The following is a 12,866-nucleotide window of genomic DNA, read 5'->3' as shown; positions in this document are numbered from 1 at the left end:
AGAACTGGAAGATGTCATGTTGAGTGAAGTGAAGAAAGACAAACATAGGATGATCTCCTTTATCTGTGCTATACAGAATAACTGGATGAGGAAATGTAATGTAGTAAATACCTAGTTCACCCTTGACCCCAGAACTTATGGAGAAGGACAGAGAAGGAAAAAAAAATCAAGGCAGATTAACATGTTAAGTAACATGTTTCTATGTGTAGAAATTCAAGAGAATTAACCAGAAAATTATTTTCTTCAAATTGAGATGATAAAATAAATGCCCCCAAATCAACAGCCCTGACCAAGGCAACTAACAGATAGAGAACATTATAGTTTTTGCAAGACATATGAAGTATGAACTATCTTTACAGCCACTTAATTTGAGGTGCTCTATATCTAAAGAAAAGTGTAAGCTAAAAAAATGAAGAAAATTGGAATAAAATGAGCAATGTTACCTGCTCCATAGGACATTTCCAACTCAGTCCACAAGGAAGAAGCAGAGGCAAGGGCAGGAGATGGGACAGAAGGCAGGACAGAAGATGAGTCCCTGGGCTTGCAAGGGGATTTTTAGGGACAGTGAGTTGGTTCAGGTGCTAAAGTTACATAGAAACACATATATACAAATATACAAATATGTATATAGACTCTATATATATAGAGAGATGTATGTATACCTATTTGTACTGACTTAGAAATTAATCCAATATTTGTTAAGAAATATTGAACACTCCCAGAACCAGCCAGGTGCATAACACAACTCATCTGGAACAATATAGTTTAAGAGAGACTTTGGGGATTGGTTTGGGCAAATCCTGGTGGTCTTAAAACTTACTTCTGGCTCTGTGCTTGCCTAGGGATCATTCTTTTTTGGGGGGGGGCCTCCACCCGGCAGCGCTCAGGGTTTACTCCTGGCTCTCTGCTCAGAAATCGTTCCTGGCAGGCTCGGGGGATTATATGGGATGCCAGGATTTGAAACACCTTTGGTCCTGTGTCAGCCACTTGCAAGGCAAACGACCTACCGCTGTGCTATCTCTCTGGCCTTAGGGATCATTCTTGATGAGATTTCATGAACCAAGTTGTACCAGGGATCAAACAAGTATCACCTTCATGCAAAGCAAGTGCCTTAACTCTTGTACTATATCTCTCCAGCCCCCAAAGAGACTCTTTTCCTTCTTCCCCTACCTTCCAACTTCCAACAGGTCCAAGACTCTTTGTAAATAATAAATGAGAGTGGCTCCATCCTCTCAAAGCTAGTAAACTACAATACTGTATACGTCCATATTGTTAGAGCTGCATTAAAAACAAATATAATGGGGGCTGGAGAGATAGCATGGAGGTGGGGCATTTGCTTTGCATGCAGAAGGACGGTGGTTCGAATCCTGGCATCCCATATGGTCCCCCGAACCTGCCAGGAGCGATTTCTGAGTGTAGAGCCAGGAGTAAACCCTGAGTGCTGCTGGGTGTGACCCAAAACCAAAAAAAAAAAAAACAAAACCCCAAAAAACAAAAACCAAAAAAACAAGTATAATGGGGGTGACATTTTAGAAACCATTGAAATTATTAGCTTAATTATTACTAAATTTAATTTAATAATTTGATTATGAGGTGAAGCAATTTAAAAGCAGGGGAAAGAGTTTTCATTATACGTAGCTTATATAAAAATCATTTTTTGAATCTTAAATGCTAATGATATAAAATAACAAAATTCAAAAACAGCAACAATTTATGTATTAAAACTATATGAATTCCATAATACATAAAAAGGGAAGATGAGATGATGATTCTTTTACTGAGGCAAAAAGAAGATCAATGGGTTGGGGGAATTAAAAATTACCAGTGTGGTAATATGAAAACAAAAGCAATTATCTCTTAAAAGCAGTACAGAGAAATACTGCTAAAGATGGAACTCAGTGGCAGAGCACATGGCATGCATATATAGGCCTGAGTTCAATCCCTGACATCATTCACACAAGCAATACTGCATAGAAAAATGGTTATACATAAATATATGCCATATTTATTTATGAAGTGGACCAGAGAAGATGGTCTACCTAATTCAAAGGAAATCTAAACAGGAAAAAGAAATAAAAGGAGAAGCTGGAGTAATAGCACAGCAGGTAGAATGTTTGCCTTGCATGAAACCAACCTAGGTTCAATCCCCAGAATCCCATATGGTCCCCAGAGCACTGCCAGGAGTGACCCTTAAGTGCAGAACCAGGAGTAACCCTTGAGCACCACCAGATATAGCCCCTAAACAAAAACAAATAGGCAAAAAAGAAATAAAAGTAAATGTAGTCATTAGAAAGAAATGAAATTTTAAGACATCCCTGAACACATTAAGTTGAAAATAAATACAATTTTTTTACCCAAGGAAATATGTTGGTAAATTTAGCAAAGAATGGGAATGACCTCATGTTCTTTAAGTAATAAAAACAATTGCAGTTTTTTCTTCCACATGGTACCTAGAAGGCCATTCGGTTTCTAATAGAGTGACACATAGCTGCAGGCAACAGCACCATAAGTGCTAGTCAAGCAAACAGTGGTACCATCACAGGATTTGGCACAGAAGATTAAAAGAGAGAGCAGTAGAGAACCAATAATTTTTAAATAGGCCATATGACTTGGGCAACAAGCATAGCATTCATATGGACTCAGGACCAAAGATACTGCCCAAAACTTCCTGTGTGACTCCTTTGACCTCTATCCCAACCTTAAGGATAAACAAGAAAAAATCCAAACCTAGAGTTCTCACATGATCCAGAAATTATTAGGTATACACTAGCTCTAGGTATATACCAAAGTGATGTGAAAACAGTGATCCACACCAAAATTTGCACACCTGTGTTTACTGTAGCATTAATTATAATAGAGATAATCAAGGCATCTAATATTGGTAGTGGGTATGAACAGAATAAAGCGCATTCACACAGAAGACTATGATTCATCACTTAAAGGAATAAAGTTCTGACATAAGCTATACCATAGACAAGCCTTGCAAACATTATGCTATGTGAAGAAAGCCAGTCATAAAGAACCACATATTTTGTCTTCATTTACTGACATTTCCAGAATAAGCAAAGGCATAGAAATATAAAGTATGTTGGCGGTTGCGTCAGTCAGGAAGAATAAGGAGACAATAAGTTCTAGCTAGTTGCTAATGAGTCTGCCTCCTGCTAATGAGTACAGGACTTCTTTCAGAGTTCTGAAAATATTCGAAAACTGTGATGGCTGCATATATGGCTTATTGATATACTAGAAGTTATTGAATTATATTTTTCAAGGGTTAATTGTGTGGTATATGAGTTGAAACTGTAAATGTAAATATACATAAAACTCTAAATATACACTATTGATCACAACTTTCCTCTGACCCTGATAAGTAGAGGCTTGCAGTCAAATTAAGTCAAATTTGACTTAAGAAAATCATCAAATGTGGAGTTTCCTGTAGCCCTGTCTTTTGGAGTTCTTGCCTGCTAGAATAGAGATTTTAATGAGGACCCTACCTGTCAACTTGTCTGCTCCTCCCTTGCTTGATCCTGATAGCCCTCTTCTCTTCTTTCTTTTTAAATCAGTTTAATGTTCCATCAAAATAGGACCAGTCCTGGCCCTAGTTTGTTCCACCCAATAAAATCAGGCATCTCCATCCAATCTCCCATATTGAGGTTTGAACTCTGAACCAGAAAAAGAGGTTCAAAATCACAAAATCTCTCTTCCAGGCTAATTGATATAACTGAGTCCTCTCATATCTTCTGACATACTTTCATTTCAAATTTCCTTCATTCAACTTTTAAATGTCTCATTATTTCCCTTCTATTTCTGGCACTTTCTATTGTTTCTGTTTGGATAAGCCGCTCCAAGGACCAGCTTGTCATCTGTGCAGACCAGACCTCTTGTGCACTGCAACCCTACATTTTTTGGTCAAGTATTCATTTTCACCCTTTGCCAACTTCCTCAAACTGGATGTCCCCCTGCTATTCTCCTCATCCAATAATCCATGTGTAAATTCTACATCCTCTTTCTAACACTCACCAACCTAGCTGAGGAAAGGCCAGTTGGCAGCTCTGGAGGGATCTGTGTGCAGCTTGAATACCCTCTGGCCCTATTTCAGAGCTTCTCTAGGGGTCACCAGTGTATCTGATGGCTCCTACCCCAAGACCCCTCACTAGTTTCCACCTGGCAAATTTGCTAAAAAAGAAAAAAAAAACCCAACTCCATTCCCACAATGCCTCTTCTTCACTCAGACAAAGGTAAAGAAGACAAAAGGCATTGCAAGGATGGCTCATGAAAAAAAAAAAAAAACTCTGAATTCACACAGATTTTTATACAGTACATAGATGTCTTTAATTTTCTTGGGCTCTAATCCAGCCTTGCATTCACGAGCTGGGTGAATTTTAGGGAACAACATGCCTCGTCTCTTCAAGTCCACTTTCTCATTTGTCAAAATAGTATAATCAAATTGTAAGGATGGAATGAGTTAGCTCAAGTCCAAGGGGCTGTGGCCATTGACATAAAGTAAAATCACAGATTACTAATACATGAAGGACAATAGAAAACTTGGATGAGAGCAATGCCCTTCATATCTATGACCAGCTCTCTAAACAACTCCCTATCCATCCTGCTGCTGTGTTGCTATGCAGCCTTCTGCAGGCAGAGCCCATTAACTCAGACAACCTGCTTCACGGTCATAAGAGCACCATAAAGCTTGAAAAGCCTCTTTTTCTCTGCTCCTCTTCTCAACCAGTATAGGTCCATCTGTGTTTTCCCCAAAACGGATCTGCACTCCTTGCAAGAATTAGTTTTGCAGAAATCCTTGGCCCTTCCAGGCACTACAAAGCCAGTCCTGAGTCAGGCTAAAACAATTCCTGTCTCTGAGCATTGGTTGCACCCTTCACAGGCAGCTGCTGCTCAAGACTGCAGGAGATGTGCAATCAATACATGACCATGAGTACAAGGTCAGGGGAATCTGCATGTCACTGAAGACAATGACTTTTTATGTTGGAGTGCTTTTCCTCTGTGCCCTTTTTTTTTTGGCAGGGAAGTCAATTCCAGAGAAAAACTCAAGCTGTGTCTTTCTCTGTGACAAGCCCAAACCCTCTTTGGCTTGAACCCCTGCCTGCCATCTCCATGTAGCCTGCTCATTTGATGTTGGTGCCCAGCTCTCATGCCTTGTACTATTTCAGGTAACTGTGTCTCTGGATTGTTTTCTGATTCCATGAATGCAGACCAAAACCGAACTAAGTTTCTGCAGTGATGTCTTTGTGTGCATTCAGCGCATGTCTGTATTCAGTATTTATTATGCATCTACTGTGGGTCCAGGTTCCAGGCTGTGGGGAAAAGGGCTAGAAAGATACAAAGCATGGCCCTTAGAGAAACTTAAGAGAGTAAATAGTGCAGAGGGTACATAGTTCTTAGAATAATCTACAGGGATTATCCAATCAGATTATACCTATTTCTACCCTACCCCCAGTGGCTCTCAAACACCTCAAAGATGGATTGAGTTAGCCAGAAAAGGGTATGTATGTGTGTGAGAGAGAGAGAGAAAGAGAGAGAGAGAGAGAGAGAGAGAGACTTCCTACAGACACATTTCAGCACAAATTATACATCATGATGCCTTTCTAAACACCCAGCTTTCAACATCTTACATCCTGGAATTTATGTGTTCCATCCCACTGGGCAGAGGGTCAGAATGAACATTTCTGAGTCATACCTCGCTGGATTTCTACATCTTGTTAAATGTGCATTCACTTTCTGAGGTGCCAGAAATGGACTGCACAGCTTCATTCCCCAGGGTCCCTAAAGTGTGTGTGGGAGGAGGAGGGTTCCCTGGGGACCGATCTCTTTCTGAGCTTAGGACAAACCAAGGGGGAAAGGGAGACTCCCAGACAAGGGGCTGTTTTTGCTCTCTTCTTGGCCTTTCAACTACTGGTTGATGTACAGCTGCTTAAAACTTTAGTTTGGAAACTCCCTGTCCTCTGGGTTTCCAATTTAGAATTTCCACTTATTCATTCATTCAGTCCCTCAATTCACTGAGCTCACACCCTGTGCTGAGCACCATTCCAGGTGTTCATAATACCAAATCTAACCAGACATATCTGGCTGCTCTCATAGGAGCTGCACTGTAATAGAGGAAGAAGACCCATAAGAGACAAGCAAATAAAGAACAAGTATAACTATGATTGATTTTTCACTTGGTGATAAATTTTGTGAAAAAGTAAAGATAGGACAGAGTAATATGCTGCAGAGTAGAGTTGGGAAAATGATTCTTTATACGAGGTAAAAGAAAGGCCTTACTCAAGAGACCTCTGAGCAGAGACCTGAAGTATGAGAAAGTCATGTAGCTATGGAGAGAGAGAGAATGAGCCTGGAAGAAGAAAGCGTGGGGATTTTAGATGAGAAGTTGAGTGAAATCCTGAGAATCAGTCAATCCAGCTGGAGAGGATTGAGGTAGGGAAAGCAGAGAGGCTGGACAGGTAAGGGTCTGAGAACAGAGTTTGGGTCTTTCTAGGAAAATTGAGAACCCATTGGAATGTTGTTTCTATATTGTTGTTGTGTTTGGGTTTTTTTTTTTTTTTGGTTTGTTTAGTTTGCAATCACACCTGCATGTAAGGGCTTCTCCTGGCTCCATATTCTGGGACCACTCCTGGGTGCTTGGAGGTGCTTGGAGGATCATGTGGGTGCCAAGGATCAAACTTGGGCCTTCTGCATGCAAAGCATGCACTCAGCCTTATCCATCTAGCTCCAACTTAAATGTTCTCTTTTTGGAGGGATACATAAAAGTGATGCTCAAGAATTATTCCTGGCTCTGCATTCAGGAATTACTCTGTCAGACTTGAGGGACTAGATGGATTGCTGGGGATCAAACTCAAGTCATCTGCATGCAGGGCAAATGCCCTATATGCTGCACTGCTGCTTTAACCCCAAGAGTTTTGCTGTTTTCTGTTTTCAGTTTTGGTTTAGAGGTCCATCTGGTGGCACTCAAGGCTTAGTCCTTGCTCTAAGCTCAGGAATCACTTTTGGTAGGACTCAGAGGACCATACGTGATGCCAAGGATCAAACCTGAGTGTGCCACATGTGCAAGGCAAGTGCTCTACTCATTGTACTATTGCTCCACTCCTCCCCACTCAAGTGTTTAAGTAAAAAGTGAACATGATGTGATTCATTGGAGAGGGGGATTATTCTCATTGGTGTTCAGGAACTATTCCTGATTCTGTGCTCAGATATGACCCTTGACAGTGCTTAAAGGGTCATATTTGGTGCTGGGGAACAAACCAGGACTAGGTTTAAGTAGCCACATGCAAGGCCAGTGTCATCTCCTGCACTATCTCTCTGACCTCTCATACTTAAAAAAATATTACTACATCAGAAGTTTTCTGAATTCTGGCCCAATAACACCCGTCTGTTCCTCCTTTTCTCCCCCCACCCCCCCGTGTTCCTCCTTTTCTTGAATAACCTTGCTGAGCTGGGTTTTTGATTTACTTAACTGAAAAGTTTCTGGTTGAGTGTCTGGCCCCAACCTCTCTACTGCCGACAGTGGGAGAAGGAGGTGAGCGTCCTCAGTGAGCAACCCCCATTCATTCATCTAAATGCCTGACTCCCTAATCAACCAGGCCTGTATACTCATTAGCTGAGTGCTCTGATTGCAGAGTAAACTTCCCTTTCAACAAAACTGCAGATACTCATTCCCTCTAAAACCACTAGCTTGGCAGCTTGCCATTTTCAGCATAGTAACAAATTTCCTGAGTGGCATCCAAACTTGCCTTCTCTCACACTAGCTGTCACTGGCACCAGTCAGGTGGTGTTTCCAGGGTTTAGAAGACCAATCAGATGAGTGAATCTCTTCAATAAGGAATGGGCACCGTTGAGGTGTTTTGGAAGGTTGTTGATCTGCCTGACTCTGCCCAGATTTACTGAAGCACATTCTGGAGTAGAAGCAGAGAAATCTGAAACATTCCCCCAGCAAGCCTGCTGAGGATCCACTAAACTACAGGCTACATTTACAAGCTTGGCATAGAAAACTTTTATTTTTGAACAAAGATAAGAAAAATATTTAGTTAAAACATTATCCATACATGAACCCCATCACAGAGCCAGACTAGCTACTGCTTCTGTGGATCAAGACTACATCAAGAAAGAGAAGATGAGTTTGAGGAGGTGTTAGTGAGTATCTGGAGGCCTGACCTTCTCTATCCATAAAGGCATCACAAGTCTGGAAAAAAAAAACAGTAGAGCTGGAGGATATACTTCCTATGAAGGAGCCCTGAGTTCAATCATTGAGACAACATGGTTCCCAGAGCATTCAGGAATGTGACCTCCAAGCACCAAGCTGAATATGATCCTCATAGGAAAATGGCATATCAGGAGCAGAGAAATAGTGTGTGGGTTAAGGCACTTGATTTGCACACAGCCAGCTCTGGTTTGATCCCTAGCACAATATGGTCTTCTGAGCTCCATCAGGAGTAATTCCTGAGTGCAGAGCTGGGAGTAAGTCTTGAGCACTACAAGATATGGCTCAACTCTCTCTTCCTCTTCTTTCCAATAAAGAAAGAAAATTATTTCTCTAAAATGAGATGCACCCACTCACTCCTCACTGTCATTGTTTCAAACATTCACAGATTCACTGCAACTCACACCACATGATCTGAAAACACATATTCTACTAGACTTACAATTCCCTTTGGATATTCCACTAACATTTTGCACAAAGGAAGTTCTCCTTTATATATATAAGCCTCAGCAAATTAGATCTCCTATCTCATTCTCACATTAGAGTGTTTATGACGATGCCAGCCTTAACTCCCTCGCTGGCATGGATCAAAGGCAGGATCAAAGCAAATGGAACAGCAATCACCAATAATATCCATGAGCAAGTGTTTGCTGAGCACCTACTAAGTGATTAGTTCCATGAAGTACACCCTGCTTATGCCATTTAAGTCATACCATCCACTCCTCATCTCTACTATCACTTTCTCTCTTAACAAGTGAGCAAGCTAGGAAGCTAGGGAGGTAATGGGCTTTCCCAAGGCATAGCACTCCTGCCAAAGCAGGGAGTTGAACTCAGACTGGAGATAAAGGTGGCTGCTCCTTAGTACTTCTCTATGAGTGAGAACTCCATCTAGCATAGGCACTATGTGGAATGTAAAGAAGAATCCTGCTTTTCTTCCTCAAGTTGCACTGAGAAGAGACACAGCTCAAGTGCTAGAATATGACAACGGGTGGCACAGAAATTACCAGTGCTGCAAGGTGAAAGATGGTACCTCTGGAACTTCCAGGTGGGTGAGCAAGGCCAATTCAGGACAGGGAGAAGGTTCCTGAATGATAATCGTCTCTAAAAGGAGTAAGAGAGGGTATATTCTTTCCTAGGAAAGAATATAGAGTCAGTCCCAAAGATCTGATTGAAAAATGACAGATGAATGTGATGGGAAAATGGCCCAAAGAGAGCTTGGGTGAGAGAATAAAAACTGCAGAGGGTTGAAGGTCTTTACAATACAAGTGGGGCTTTATTCTTTCAGTAAAGGGGACTATAGAATGCTGCTGGTTAAAGAATCAAGATGATCAAATAGGAGCCTTATGTGATAATTACATTCTGACCACCTTAAACTTCTGACAGTTACTCTTGCTAATACGGTGACTAAGGGGTAGGGACTGGTCTAAAGGCTCCAGTGGGCTGATAGAGGGAGATTGGCACTATGGTGATTGGCATATGTGATAACTTTGTGCCCCTAAAACATAAATATATGTATATATTTATTACCAATGTTACTTTAGTTTAAAAAATTAATGAGCAAAGAAAACTTTACTACAAACCTATTAAAATGGCAAAACTCTAAAACACTAACAATAACAAATGCTAGCAAGGATATGGAACAACAGAAAATTTCATTTATTGTCTGGAAGACATCTTGGAAGTTTCTTACCCCACTAAACATACTCTTTCCATATGATCTAACATCAATCTTAAAAGTTCAACATTTGAAAAAATTAGTTGAAAGCTTATCTTCCCACTAAAACTTGTACCCAGATGTTTATAGAAAAATTTATTGTAAAAATCTTTTTGTAAAACTTAGAAGAAATCAAGATATCCTGGAATAATAAATGGATAAATAAATGTGGTACAAAGATACAATTAAATGTTGCTCAATACAAAAAAGAAAAAAGTCAGGGAAGAAATTTTAATTATTATTGCAAGCAAAAGCCGCCAATATGAAAAGGCTATACATTCTGTATGATTCAAATTATATGACATTCTGGAAAAGATTAATAATGGAAATAGTACAATTATCAGTGGTTTCCAGGAAACTGGAGGACTAGAGGATGAATGGGTAGAGAGAGCTATTCTGTATGAGAAGTATTGTAAATATTTGTCATTTATATTATCAAAATTCATAGGATGTAGACCACTAAGAATCAACTTTAATGTGAACAATGAACTTCTGGTGATAATGAGGCGTTGATGTGAATTCACCCATTAGAACAACCAGGCCACAGAGTGATAGCACATGGTTGGGCATTTGCCTTGCACACAGATGACCCAGGACAGACCTGGGTTTGATTCCTGGCATCCCATATGGTCCCCCGAGCTTGTCAGGAGTGATTTATGAATACAGAGTCAGGAGTAATCTCTCAATGCCTCTGGATATGGCCCCAAATCATAAATAAATAATAAATACATGTATATATATAAAGAACAACCAGGCCATTCTGGTGAGAAACTGTTAGTTGGGAATGTTCTGAAAATGTGGGGACAGGAGGTACATTTTCTCTCCAATCTACTTATGATTCTTATAAATTTTATAAATCTAAAACTATTCTAAAATACTAAAATCTACTTTTCCCCAAAAACCTGTAATTCAAGAGTCCCAGTTTCCTTCCCTAGCATCACCTGGTCTCCTAAGTACTGAACCCCACCAGGGACAATTCTTAAGCAGAATCTAGAATAGTAGCTCCAGAATACTCAATACAGATCAACAAAAATATTTTGTGAGTAAATGATTTAATATATATTTCTACAAAGATAGCAAGAAAATGACCAATAAACACATGCAATGATGCTCTACATCATTAGGCACAAGGGAAATGCAAATCAAAACCACAATGAGATACCACTTCAAATCTACTCGATAGCTAAAATAAAAAAAGACAGACACTGTCAAGTGTTGATAATGATGTGGAAAAATTAGCACCCTCAGACACTGTGGGAGGGAATATAAAATAGTGCTTTTGGAAAGTCTGGAAAAACAGTTTGCCAGCCAGTTTCTCAAATGAGTAAACATGGTTACCATAGAAACCAACAATTCCACCTCTAGAGAAAGTAAAAACAGAATCACCAAAAACTTGTACATGAATGTTCAGAGTACCTTTTTACAATAGCCAAAATGTGGAAACAGTCAGGTCTACTAACTGATGAGTAGATAAACAAAATATGCTGTATGAACAGACACTACTATTCAGCAATAAAATGAGTGAAGTACTAATTTTCACTAAAACGTGGATTAACCTTGAAAATGTCACACTCAGTAGGAAGTTACACCCAAAAGGCCATCCATTTTATGATTTCATTCACATGGAATGTGAAAAATAGGCAAATCTACAGAAATAGAAAATAGAAGGGCTAAGGCATTGCTTTGCTCATGGCCCACTCAAGTTTGATTCCTGGAACTACGTATGGTTCCCCGAGCACTGTGAGAGGTCACTCCTGAACACAGAACCAGGGATAGCCCTTGAACATTGCTGGGTATGACCCAACTCCCCAAAAGAAAATAGGTTGTTGGTTGCTTGGAACTGGTAGAAAGGGGGACTAGAAAGTGACTATTAATGAGTATAGGATTTAGGGAGAAGGGGATAAAATATTTATAAATAAGGTAGCATTGATGGTTGGAAAAGTCTGTGAGTAAATAAAAAACACTGATTTGTATACTTTAATAGGTGAATTTCATGATATGCAAATAATGCCGCTATAAAATTGTTATTTAAGGGAAAAAAGCAACAAAAACAAGCAACCAAACTCCCCTTGAGTCCCACTTACTGCCAGACCCAAAACATTAGGGCTCCCTCTACCCACACTTATTTCCTCTACCTTCCTTGGGACACTTTTAAAATCATTTGTTGATGCTCCCACAACATTTTAAATAGAAAATAAACTCAGTATCTTCATTCCATCGAGGACAAGGGAGCCATAAAGTAGACTCACAGAAATTATGACAGCACAGAACCCAGAATTATGATCATACAATGCCATATTTTAGCCCAGAAGAGTTCATTACAATATATATTTTTAAAGTAGTGCTGAGAATGCTAATCAAGACTTGCAAAATGTAATCTTCTCACTGCATAAATGATGCTTTCTGCCAAGTTTTATTAATAACACACCTCACTTCCCCAGTCCATAAAAAGGGAACTTTGGATGGGAAGAAAGATTAGCACACAACAAGAGAAGATGAGCATTACTGGCACAAACATCATTCCAGAAAGTAGGGGCAGAACTCAGGCCATAATAGTGTCCAGGTCTTGAGATGACAACTCCCAATATCCTACACACACAAGGCATCATGACATATGCTAGTTGGATGACACTATCACGTGACTCAAGCTGGGAATTGCCCTATAACAATAGAAATTAGCAATTTAGGACATTTAATCAAATTTTTCATATTTGGTCGTTAGCACACTGAAGTGTCAGCTGCTTGACAAAAAAATGTTGGTGCCATGGACTACTGACAGGAGAAAAATATAAACATGTAGACACCCTGGTGAAATTTCCTGACATGCTCAACTCAGCAGTTCTCCCTGAAGAACCAGAGGAAATGCTTGCCAATCGATCTGTCTCAGGATCCAAGCATCTTTTCTCAAATGGCTATTGCTCCTTTTGCCGAGAGAAGCTT

At 39.9% G+C, this 12,866-nt stretch overlaps 1 protein-coding gene across 3 annotated transcripts in view; it reads right to left on the bottom strand.

The window, feature by feature from the left end:
* KIAA1549L (KIAA1549 like) overlaps positions 1–12,866 on the bottom strand; it is a 311,480-nt gene that overhangs the window by 201,411 nt on the left and 97,203 nt on the right. The gene's annotated exons all lie outside the window — the stretch shown is intronic.

The sequence above is a fragment of the Suncus etruscus genome, chromosome 9 (genome assembly GCF_024139225.1).
Source record: "Suncus etruscus isolate mSunEtr1 chromosome 9, mSunEtr1.pri.cur, whole genome shotgun sequence".
Classification (NCBI taxonomy): domain Eukaryota; kingdom Metazoa; phylum Chordata; class Mammalia; order Eulipotyphla; family Soricidae; genus Suncus; species Suncus etruscus.
The sequence above is the reverse complement of the archived record's forward strand: the minus strand, read 5'-3'. Positions and strand labels throughout refer to the sequence as shown.